We start from the raw sequence: 12,887 nt of genomic DNA, 5'->3' as shown, positions 1-12,887 counted from the left end.
CGCTTAACGACTGAGCCACCCAGGCACTGCAGCCATCACTCTCAGATTTAGACTTAGAAATTCCAAATGGACCAAAGGCTACTAACAGAATTGAAATGGAAAGTATCGTACCTTCAAAGAAAAAGTCTCAACCTAGTTATTTCAATGGATGGGTTCTAATAGAATTTCAAGGAGCAAATAATTCTCATCTAAATAAATTGCTCCAGAAAATTGAAAAGATTAAAAGCATACTAGTCATTTTTGAGGGTAGCATAACCTTGATTCTTAAAACAGTCAATAAAGCAGAAGAAAATTTTAAGACCATTTCATTTTTGACAGACAGAAAATTCCAGTGTAAAATCTTAGATAATGAGAGCCAATCATGTATTATAGAAAGATAACATGATCTAGTAGAATTTATTCCAAGAATACAAAAGATTAACTTAAAATCAGAAAATCTGTCATTAAAATAAAGCACAATAATAGAAAGAACTTGATAAATTTTAATATCTCTTGATGAAAAAAAAGTACTTCATAGTAAATTAAGACATGAAGGAAACTCCTTTGACTTGATAAATATTATGTACAAAAACTCTACAGAAAATATTTAATAGAGGGGCTCCTGGGTGACTCAGTCAGTTAAATGCCTGCCTTTAGCTCGTCATGATTCCAGGGTCCTGGGATTGAGCCCCCAATCGCATCTGGCTCCCTGCTCAGGGGGGATCCTGCTTCTCCCTCTCCTATTCCCCCTGCTTGTGCTCTTTCTCTGTCAAATAAGTAAGTAAAATCTTAAAAAGAGAGAAAATATTTAGTAGGGAAACTTACTTGTTTTTTAACGGAGAAACTTCAAATTCACTCCCTTTTAGATCAGGAACAACAGAAGGACATGCATATCAGCACTGCTTACTGACCTACAAATAATTAGAAGTCCTGGCTAATGCAGAAAGACAAGAAATAGAAATGAGAGAGGCAAGGATTGGAAAGAGCAAACTTGTCATTATTTGCATACAATGTAATCATCTACATAAAAAATACAGCACAATAAACAGACAAACTCAGTATAAAAAGAGAGTTCAGAAGTTCACTATTTAAAGATAAACTTAGGAAAGTCTGCCACAGCAATAATTTACTTGAAAATGCTATAGAAAAACAGGCACTATAAGTAGTTAGGAATCATCTACAAAGAATGCAGAAAATTGTTATAATAAAAAAATATTGAAACCCCAAAGGAGATATAAAATAAGTCCTGAATGATTAGAGAGCTATAGCGTGTTAATGACAGGGTGACAATGTTGAAAGATATAAATTGTTGTAAAGATATAAATTGTCCTCAAGTTAATCCACAAACTTAACACAATTCTAATAAAAAGTCCTTGTGGTGTCAGAGTGGTGGATATTTTCTTATAAACAGGATGGGAAAATTGCAAATGAGGTAAAAAATAGATTTAATTATATCTAAATTAAGGATTTCTCTTTAATAAAAAAGACTACGGGCAAATTTAACAGAATGTGAATGAGCTTGGGGAAGATATATACTGTATATTAACAAGGGATTAATATCTAAGATATTAAAAAACAATAAACAAAAATGCTCAAAAGAAATAAATAAGCAATCCATAGGAGAAATCTATACGGGTAACAAGTATGTGAAGAGACATCCAATGTCAGTAGTAATCAGAAATGTAATGAAAACAGTATTACAACACACTTTACAACCATCAGATTGGCACAAGTTAGAAAGTTGGAAAATAGCAAGTGTGGGCAGACAGGAATTCTCATGCATCCCTCCTGGGAATGTAAAGGAGCAACCTCTGAAGAGCAACCCAGCTGTAATACTTCGTAATAAGCAGTAGATGCAAATCATGAAATACTACATAGCGGTCAGAGGTAACAATATTATATCCATGTAGATACGGTGATATATATGTATTAATATTATATACATATAAAGAGGAAACTGAATGACTTCCATAATTCACTACTATTTTTTTTAAGATTTTATTTTTTTGAGAAAGAGAGAATGAGAGAGAGAGAGAGAGAGAGCATGAGCAGGCCGGGGGAGGGTCAGAGGGAGAAGCAGACTCCCCATTGAGCAGGGAGCCCAATGCAGGACTCGATCCCAGGACTCTGGGATCATGACCTGAGCCGAAGGCGGATGCTTAACCAACTGAGCCACCCAGACGTCCCTCAGTACTATTTGTATACATGGAAATCACATTCACATATCTTTCCAAGACACCTATAGATGCAGTGATACATTAAACACATTAAAATTAACGCCTACGGTCTTCGGCTCAGGTCATGATCCCGGGGTCCTGGGATCGAGTCCCGCATCGGGCTTCCTGCTTGGCGGGAAGCCTGATTCTCCCTCTCCCACTCCCCTTGCTTGTGTTCCCTCTCTCGCTGTGTCTCTCTCTGTCAAATAAATAAATAAAATCTTAAAAAAAAAAAAAAAAGAATTAACACCTACGGGGCAGGGCAAAGGGCAGTAAGTGCATGGGTTACAATGGGGAAAAACAGAAATAAAACAAGAGAAGGGCTTTGCATGGTTTGGTGATGATAGCCTGAAATGGAAGAATATTGTACTCGGCACTGTCTATCCCAAGTCCAAAAGGAGAACAACAAAACAAAGTAAGCAGCGGGCAGCACAAGTCTGTGGGGCTGAGTGACGAGTCTGAGGGCAGTGGAAGGCCCGTTCAGAGAGAGTCCAGGCCCTGAAGGTGCTAAAGCCAGCATCCTGCCGTGTCAGCGCCCTGTGCAGGGTGGCGGGTTGAGAGGGAGCCCAGAGGGGCCGAGCCGGTTCCGCCTGATGTCAATATATACCAAACTCAAACCTGGGTTTCAAGTTGCTTTCTGCAAGCCCTGCACCCTAGTGAATTGTTTATGAGATGGGGATAATTTGATACTAAATATTAGAACTGTTAGGTTAGTGCTCACTGCCATGGCATGGTGTTTTAATTCAGGGTGCTATAACAAAGTACCATAGACTGGGTACTTTTATGAACAACAGTAATTTCTCACTCACAGTTCTAGAAGCGGGAAGTTCAAGATTGGGGTGCCAGTATGGCCAGGTCGCCGTGAGGCCATGTTCTGGGTTGGTCGCAGACTGCTGGCTTCTCTTTGTATCCTGACAGGGCAGACAGCAGGCAGAGGGGGCAAGCGCTCTTGTGACTCTTAGGCGGGTGCTAGTCCCAATCGTGGGGGCTCCACTCTCATGACCTCATCTAATCCTATTCATCTCCCAAAGGCCCCACCAACAAATACCATCACACTGTGGGCTAGGGTTTCAATATATGAACTGGGGGGCGGTGGGGGGTGGCGGACACTGACATTCAGTCCATTCATGTGGTATGTAGACTCATTGGCAGTATATTGCTGGGCAATTTGCAGAGAACATGCTAAACCTCTCTTTCCACAAAAGAGCTCTTTGAGGAGCGGGAGGAATAAATGCACACCTTCCTCCAGGACCCTTGCAGTCTTTTATTTAGTCATCCTCTTTCTTATTCATTCCACCACTGTAGAGTGGTTCCTCTTCACATCAGAGTGGCATATCCAGACTCTGCATGCAGGAGTAAAGTGGGCATCAGCCTTAGCCCATAGCTTTGCACAGGACTTGGTATCCAATCATAAATTAGTCCCTAAGGGAGCATGAGAACATCCCAGTAATTTGTTCTGACAAAAGCTGGATTAAACATTTCCAGGTCATTTGGTGCTCAGTGTGGCTCAATTAGGCACACCCGAACCCACGGGCATCTGGCTTTTTGTATTTTTGGAGAACAAACCAGGGTGAGAGGGAAAGTCACCACGGCAACCCCATGTGCCTGGGAGACAGGAAGTCATAAACATTGGATTCCTCCCCAGCCCAGTCCTGGGACAGACACCATTTATGTCCCATTTGAGGCAGTCAGCGTATTAGGTTCTCTTAGATGGGTATATGCATTCCGCAAGAAGATGAATTTGCTTATTCTTTTTGTAAAAATTAGACGTCAAAGTGCCATTATTAATACAAGCCTTTCTATCAAGGATGTCAGATCTCATCTTCTTTTAAATTTCAAATCTCAAATTTGTGTTCTCTGCTATTTTTTATTCAGGAGTATTATATGATTTATCACATGGCATGTGTCACTGGATTCCTTAGGATTTCATATGTTCTAGCGACTTCAAATGATTTGCAAAAACATCATACCTGGCTTGCATTAAATAGTTTAGTCATTTTAAATGCAGGGGAGTCTCCATTGCATTTTTATCTTTTAAAATTTCTTTTGCTTTTAAGCTAGTGGTTTCATTATTTTTCTTTTAAAACTGAACTTATTTAGGGTTTAGGACCATTTTTCCCTGTGATATTAGTCAAACTGGTGTTTTGTCTTGTATTATTTTCCTGATGAATTTTTGGTCATAATGGGGTTGGCTGGATAAAGCCAATGAGTTAAATACATTTCCCACATTTAATCCATTTGAACAGCTTTATATCTGCTTAATATTCCATACTATACAAACAGCTGAAATATTTTCCCAGTTGTTTTCAGGTTTGATTACCTAAAAAAAGTTTTATAAATATTTTTAAAGGGGGATTAATACCAATAACAGTAGTGATCCTTAAACATCAATTTAGGATTCTTGCTGAAAAGGTAATGAGTGGAAAAAATCAGTGCAGTGTCTGATTGCACATCAGATGATAAAGATCAACTTCTCTTTTGTGGAAATGCTAAAGCTGTTCTCACTGCATTTCCCTTCCTATCCTTTGAACATTTGAGTGAGGTACTATTTCAGTGGCTGGACATACAGCTAGCCATATAAGCGCACACGTAATGCTCTAGAGTCACAAGGAAACTTACCAGTTACTTGTCCAGTTGACCACTGAATAAAGTGTCTTAGAACTTTTCCAAAATTAGAAAGTGTCTCTGAAGACAGAGTTAGAAGTTATTGACTGATATGGTTTCCTTGCAAGGAGATGGCTATTTTAGGGCTCTAAGTCAAAGGGTTTTGTCATCTCTTTCTCCACTATCAAATACAGTGCTAAGAAATGTTCTTATACCGTCTATCTGGCTTCCAGCTTTCCGTCAAAAGTGAGATTTAAAGATCTGACTAGCTCTGGAACCAAGGAGGCAGAGCTTGCTGGCTGATGGGATATAGTAGAAAGGTTTCGTTCACTGTTCTCGTTGACGCGCCTGGGTGGCACAGTCGGTTAAGTATCTGACTCTGGGACACAGCTCAGGTCATGATCTCATGGTCATGATCTCAAGGTGGTGAGATAAAGCCCCGCATCCAGCTCTGTGCAGAGTCTGCTTGAGATTCTTTCCCCCTCCCTCTCCCTACCCTTTTGTTCCTGCCCCAGCTCATGCTCCCCCACCCTCTAAAATGAATAAATAAATAAAATCTTAAAAAAAAATGCATTGGCCATTCCAGTATGACAGTAGTAGTGGGGAGGTAGCCTGATTCTTTTTCAGACCTTCTTCAGAACAAAAATTTGGGTCCCCTGTGTCTGTCAATAATAATTGTCTTATCCAGGACAATGCGAGATGAGAGTCTCTCTCTTTTCTAGAAGAATTATAGAGAGGAAGTCAGCACAGTCTTCTAACAAAGAGCTTTGAGCAAGGTATTTGGCAGATGTTACATTTTCTCCTCCCTCAGTGTATTTATCTTCTGGAAAACAGGCACATAAATCTTCTTTTAACTTGCTTGCAAACTATGGTTACCGTCTATTAACTTCCTTTTGTTCCCTGAGGAAGAGAAAAATAATTACAAAGGTATATTAGATTGTCCTAAGATTTTTGAGACTCTCTTCTAACATTCTACCACTTGATTCTATCAGTTGGTAACCAATGTCTGTGACAATCTTTGGTGCATAAAATATTCCCTTATTTGACCTGTTAAAGTTAAATAAAGATGGATAGTTATGATTGCCTGCCTTGATGACATACTCCCAAGTCCAATAAATGTAGAATTTCTATGCAAGAGTATTTTCATCTCAGCTGTCTAGAGATTACCATTACAGATTTCAGATTGGTTACACGTTTGTTCAATATATTTGGCTTGTTGTTGCTTTCACTTAATTTTCAACTTTAGGATTGGTTTTCTTGTATTATCCATTCTTATTACAACAAATAAGATTCTTCTAATGAGTCCCATCTAAATTGAGTCTGAAAACTGAGGCAAGTTCCAATTTACCTCAGCATATTAGATTTGAAGCTGATGTGATAGCCCTAATAAGTCTCTCTTTTTTTTTCTCCCTAGTAAGTCTTAACCTAAACACTGTATATGATTTTTGAGTAGCACCATTTCCTTCCATAAATTGGGTATTACACTAATTATAGTCTCTTGTATGTCATTGTATGTCTTGCATTTTCAAGGCACCGGCTGTAACATTATTCAGGTTATTTAAATTGATACACAGTGCTACAGTTTTTCAGTATTTACCACTTTAATTATTCTGTGATTATTTAGTGCCCAATTTGGAACCTTGGTCATTTAAACACAAAACACTTATTGGAGGGTTAGGCCCCTGTAACTACTAGAATCTAGCATTTAAATCACAGCTGCAATATGTCTTTGAACTTCATATCCCTCCAAATATTAGAGCAACAAAACTTTCTCAAAAGGCCAGGGTAGCGGTGTCTTTTCTCCCTGACAAACGATGATCCTTTTCTTCTGAACATCTATAGAGACAAGAAGCTCATTACTTCCCAAGGCAGGCATGAAGGGGCTGGATGCCACAAAAATGTGGTAAAATGGGTGCAGGGATTAATGGAATGAGTGTACCATAAGAACAGAAAACCATACTTGAAGACTGAGATCTTGAGCAACTGAATTATTCTTTTCACAGGATTTGAGCCACACACCTATGGGTGATTGAAGTGGATGGAGCTTAAGGAGGTAACTGAAGTTCAGAAAGTCTTGGAAATGGGAGCCTCCCTGTTAAATAAGTCTCCTTTATGGATTCAGGTTGTCCAGATGATGGCAGAAGTAGTTAGGGTAGAAAGGAATTGAAAAGAAACCTGGAGGTCAGGAATTGCCATTAAAAAACACAACCAAAAAAAAAAAAAAAAAAGAGTGAAAGGGTCAGTAAAGTTGCCTCTCTCAGTGATATTAGGATGATTTCATATTTCTCAGTCACATATCTTTCCTAAATCAGATTTACTACTGTGATTCTATTTCCTGAAGGCCTTTCTTCTATATGTACTCCAAGAACTGAAGGCTTTTCCAAGGACAACCAGGTGTAACATGACTAGAAAAAAGTCATGATGTACTTGGCTTTCTATGAACACTTTATTCATGTACCAGGGTGTTCTCTCCTTATAAGGAAGCCTTACATAGGTTTTAAACATAGACAAGTGGAAATTCTTTTTTTTTTTTTTTTAAGATTTTATTTATTTATTTGAGACAGAGAGAATGAGAGACAGAGAGCATGAGAGGGAGGAGGGTCAGAGGGAGAAGCAGACTCGCTGCCGAGCAGGGAGCCCGATGCGGGACTCGATCCCGGGACTCCAGGATCATGACCTGAGCCGAAGGCAGTCGCTTAACCAACTGAGCCACCCAGGCGCCCCAAGTGGAAATTCTTAAACTGTGGAATGTTGAGGCTGGCGTGCCTGCATCTGACTGAGGTTGAATTTCCAAGGTAGCCAAATACCCGCAGCATAAATTTGATTTTAGCAAGAACTGCATATGCCAAAAGAGGTGGCAAATCTCCCCAAATATTGCATGTCCTCCTCTACTTTTTCTAGCCTCCTTGCCTGGAGGTTGAAGCCATGTCTCTAGTTTTGGCCAACAGAGAGTGAAAAGAAGAGATATGTGTTTCCTTTAGTCAGACGCAATTAAGAGGAGGTGTGAGCTCTTGTCACTCTCTCGGGCTCTGCTCCACATATCCTAGAAACCATGAAGGAGGGAACCTGCATTTCTAAGTCACCATGTGAAAGAAAACTTACCTCAGGGAATTGCTTGTCCTCACTGAACTTTACATGAGCAAAGAAATAAATTACTGCCATGTTAAGCCACTGAGATTTGGAGGTTTGTAATACCTTTTTAGAATAGTTCAGCTTAACGTGATTAATAAATTGCCTAACCAGAATTCTCTATTATGTGGGAGCTGAAGGCCCAAGAAGAGTATGATTTGGACCTCTTTATGTCTCCTTTAATTTCTGGTTTCCCTTTAGTCCAGTCCATCAGAAGATACGCTGGCTACTACAGAATTGTTGTGGAGATTGGATATTTTTGACTAAAATGAAATTTTTGGTTTCTGTATTAGTTTTAGTTATCGATGTGATCTTATTACTTGGAAGCAAAATTGACTATCAGAAAAGTGAGATATTTAATTTTTTTTTAAAGATTTTATTCATTTATTTGAGAGAGAATGAGATAGAGAGAGCATGAGAGGGGGGAGGGTCAGCGGGAGAAGCAGACTCCCTGCTGAGCAGGGAGCCCGATGCGGGACTCGATCCCGGGACTCCAGGATCATGACCTGAGCCGAAGGCAGTCGCTTAACCAACTGAGCCACCCAGGCGCCCGAGATATTTAATTTTTGAGGAGGCTACAGAGGAATGGAATAGATAATTAAATTGAGGCTACATGACTAAATCATTGCAAAGGCTTGTCTTGCCTGAAAAACTGACCCGTCCATTTTTATTTTTAGTAGAAAAGCTACAACACTGAACAGAGACTCTTGCCTAAATTCAAGTCTCCTTTTCGTGGTAACAAGGATTTGCTTTAGTTGTCTGCATCTTCCACCAGTGGGATAAGGACGCTGTCATTTCCCGAGGATCCAGGCTGCACGAAGACATTCCACCCTTGCTTGCCCCCCTAACGCCCTCATATTAGTCCGAGTATTCCCTGCACCTGTTATGATCTTGCTTGTTTATTCCTTTCCCTAATGGAAGTAAGCTCCTTGAGAGCAAGTTATTTATTTGGTTGTCCTTGTTGTGTCTCTGAGCACAGGGTAGGCACCCCCAAAATATTTACTGAACCGATGGTGGAATACAATTATGATTAACCTTGGGCGGCTATTCTTTGTTCTTTTTAGTCATCCATGACTTTCTAAAGGAGGGAATAGCCCCAAACCTAGAGCCATTGCTCACCATTCATTTGCTAACTTAATGACACACAAACAAAACAGTCCAAATATTTGCTTCCTTAAATGATGAGCAGATAGTCCATTCATGATTAGGGTTAGTTTGACCATGATCACTTTGAAGTGAGTCCTGGAGAACAAGTTTTTAACAACCACCACCACCAATGTATGTATCTAGTGCTTCTTAGTTACCAGGCATTGGTCTAAACTCTACATTTGAATGGTCTCATTTACTTTTCACAAATTCTTTATGCTATAGGTACTGTTTTCTCAATTTCTAGAGTGGGAAATGTGTGTAGGAAGACAAGTAACTTGCTTAGGGTCACCCGGGATACAAACCCAGGTCGCCAGCTCTAGAATCTGAGCTCTCCACCTAGGAAAGGTCATGGATGGAAGTGGGCTGTCTCTCAATTCTTGGAATTGAGATGTTTCTTAAATATCTTTGTAAAAACACCACTCCCCGGTGCGCCTGGGTGGCTCAGGTGGTTAAGCATCCGACTCCTGGTTTCGGCTCAGGCTGTGATCTCAGGGTTGTGAAATCAGACTCCGTACAAAGTGTGGAGTCTGCTTAAGAGTCTCTCTCCCTCTGCCCCTCCCCCCTGCTCTCTTTCTCTCTCTAAAATAAGTAAATCTTTAAAAAATAAAAATAAAAACAGAGGAGCGAGGTGGCGGAGCCGTGTAGGCTGGCTGGTGGCATGGCAGACGAGGAGGAAGACCCTACTTTTGAGGAAGAAAATGAAGAAATTGAAGGAGGTGCAGAAGGCTGACAGGGTAAAAGGAAGAGACTTTTTTCTAAAGAATTGTGATGTATGATGTATGGGTTTGGGGATGACCAGAATCCTTATACTGAGTCAGTGGATATTCTTGAAGGCCTTGTCATAGAGTTCATCACTGAAATGACTCGCAAGGCAATGTCAATTGGAAGACAAGGTCGGGTACAAGTTGAAGATATCGTCTTCTTGATTCGAAAGGACCCAAGGAAGTTTGCTAGGGTTAAAGACTTGCTTACTATGAATGAAGAATTGAAACGAGCTAGAAAAGCATTTGATGAAGCAAACTATGGATCTTGACACCTTCTGTACTTTCTGAAGCTTCATTATCTTCTGGGGAAACCATATATCATAACTTTATTTTCCACATTGGGGTCCTAATATCTAGCCATGTATATGCAAGATGGAGAAACAAAAAGTCTTCAGCTTTTATTTTCATGTCTTCGATTTTAGAATGATATTTGAGCCTTGAATTGCCTGCCCTTATAGGACTATACTTGAATTACTTACTGGGTTTTAATGACCACATTTAAGTTGAAGTACCTTGCAAACTATGTGGTTCCTTCTGACTTTTGACTAAGTGATGAAGTAGTATTTATGTATTGGGTGTATTTGTGCCCTTGTAGGCTATACCATAGCTGTTTAATATATGAAATCTATAGGGCATCTTCAACTATGATTGCTAAGACATGTTCCATGTATTCTAAAGTTTTTAGACTACGGTAGTCTAAGAGATTATTAAAAGATAGTGAACTGGTTTGCTTTTTTTTTTTTAAGGAGAAGATGATAAAAGAAAATAGTCTTTTGTAGGAATGTTTATTTAAGATATTTGTTTTTTTTTTAATATTCTTTAGATTACAAGAATGATTATTTTTTAAACTAAAAGTTTCATGTGAATTCTTCCGTATTGGAAGGCTTTTGATTTAAAACCTTTTGGGCTTATAATGTACTAGTTGTCAAGTTTTAAGAGAACTAATTTTCCCAGGTCAGATTAAAGCTTCTAGAAATAAATGCTTTCAGTAGTAGGAATGGTATTGCTTAAAAAGCTGATGGCAGGATAAGCATTTGGGATAGTGTTTTATTAATGTATTTGTTAGTACTTGTTCATTGTGGAAATGTGTACTTGACTAAAACCATATATGGCCATGGAAACCACTTTTGTAGTTCAGGATATACAAGTTTTGTGTGTGTTTAGCTTATTGTATTAAATTATAGCACTTAGTTTAAAATAAGGATTAAAACTGCATTTAAAGGGATCACTGAATATTACTCTGTGAAACAGTGTTTTGTGTACTGCTTATAAACATTATCTATAAATCAGCATGTAGGAGAATTTCACTTTCTTAATCTGTTGATACAAGGAATAAAGTAAAAAATTAGATTAAAAAAAATAAAATAAAAACAAAACATCACTGACCAAGAACTTCATGTTTCTTCTTGAGCACTTTTTTTTTTAAGATTATTTATTTATTTATTTGACAGAGAGAGAGAGAGAGAGACAGACAGCGAGAGAGGGAACACAAGCAGGGTGAGTGGGAGAGGGAGAAGCAGGTTCCCCGCTGAGCAAGGAGCCTGATGTGGGGCTCGATCCCAGGACCCTGGGATCATGACCTGAGCCGAAGGCAGACGCTTAACAACTGAGCCACCCAGGTGCCCCTCTTTTTGAGCACTTTTCAGTGATAACTCACAACCTTGTAAAGTAGAACACCCCGTCTTCTGACAGAGTTCAAATTTTTGAAAAGATTTTCCAAATATTGAATCAAAGCCTTTATTCTCCACATTCCCATTTGTTCCCTTTGGCGTACGAAATGATTCCAATACTTCTTCCACTTGACAGTGCTGACACAGGGCACCATCTGTCATGAGCCTCCTGAGTTTTTCTCTTCATTGTGTTATACATCCTCAGCTTCTGACTGTTGCCCATTTAAGACGTGGTTTCCCATGTATTCATCCTGGCCTCTGTTTGCTGAATGCATCCATATTATGCAAAGTTTGTCTTTCAACTTAAAGCTCTTCTTGAATTGAACCTTGTACTTGAACCACATGAATCGCGGTATCCTCCTCTCTACTCCTTTTAAAGGTCTTTACCTTTGGCTTTGGTAATAATATCTGAATATTTTTTCTTTTATTTGCTAGTATGATGCCTAAGTTAGGCTCCTTTAGGTTTCAAGAAGCAAAGAGAAACTCAAGCTCAGGAGACAGGGACTTGCAGCCAGGCTCCATGGGGGAAGTAAGGGAGCCTTAGGCCCTGCGGAAGCCATAGCAACAGCTCTGGGGTGCGACAGGGATTTCAGTAGATGTCCCCTTAGAAGGGGGTTCCTGTGCTCTCTCTCTGCTGCTGATCACTCCAGGGACCCAGCAAGTCTCCCACTTCGCGCCTATTGCTCCTGACTTCTGGCTGCTTGATACTTTCTTCACTCCTACTCCTGGCTTCTATTGTTTTAGGGCTTCTTCTTCCTGCTCCTTCTCTGTGTATTTTTTTTCAGAGTCACATCAAGACATTTAGACTAGAAAACATGTAGGCTTCTCTCCCCCCTCCTCACCTACCCCGAATTTCAAAGTAAATGTCATGTGAAGTTTTATGATAAATATAAGGAAGTCCAGAAAAAGTTCTGGTGTCTTCCCTCTGTAATGATCATTTTAATGTTATTTTCAAAATAAAATAAGTATCAACTCTTTCCATAATACTTTTTGGTGGCACTCTGGTGATTAGATATGAACTTGGTCTGCCTATTCAGTAATCAGAATGTTTTTATTCCCCCTATGAACTGCTGATTCTTTTCTTTATGCCAGGTTCTCAAACAGTCTAAGCGATGAGATCTGATCAGCTCAATTAGGTCACAATTGTGCCTGTTTGGCAGGGTCCCTGAGCGAGGACACTCTTGGATCAGGCGTGTCTTCTTGGTCCAACCTGCTGTAAGTAGGATTTCAGGGTCATGTGGGGCCAACTAGCCACCTGGGTGGGTGTGGCTGAAGTCCTAGAGTTGAGGATGAGTCTGGCAGGCATGAGGAGGAGTCTACAGGGCCATTCATACCAACACATATCTGTACAAACCACTGGAAGGCTTGCTTACTGT

The 12,887-nt window shown here is 39.8% G+C and overlaps 1 pseudogene across 1 annotated transcript; it reads left to right on the top strand.

The window, feature by feature from the left end:
* The first annotated feature begins 9,712 nt into the window (after positions 1-9,712).
* On the top strand, positions 9,713-11,211 carry LOC118000078 (annotated as a pseudogene). Its single transcript, XR_004676372.1, has one exon. The product of XR_004676372.1 is annotated as a transcription initiation factor TFIID subunit 13-like (transcript).
* Positions 11,212-12,887: the final 1,676 nt, after the last annotated feature.

The sequence above is a fragment of the Mirounga leonina genome, unplaced genomic scaffold (genome assembly GCF_011800145.1).
Source record: "Mirounga leonina isolate KUSES-001 unplaced genomic scaffold, KU_Mleo_1.0 Mir_115, whole genome shotgun sequence".
NCBI lineage: Eukaryota > Metazoa > Chordata > Mammalia > Carnivora > Phocidae > Mirounga > Mirounga leonina.
The sequence above is the reverse complement of the archived record's forward strand: the minus strand, read 5'-3'. Positions and strand labels throughout refer to the sequence as shown.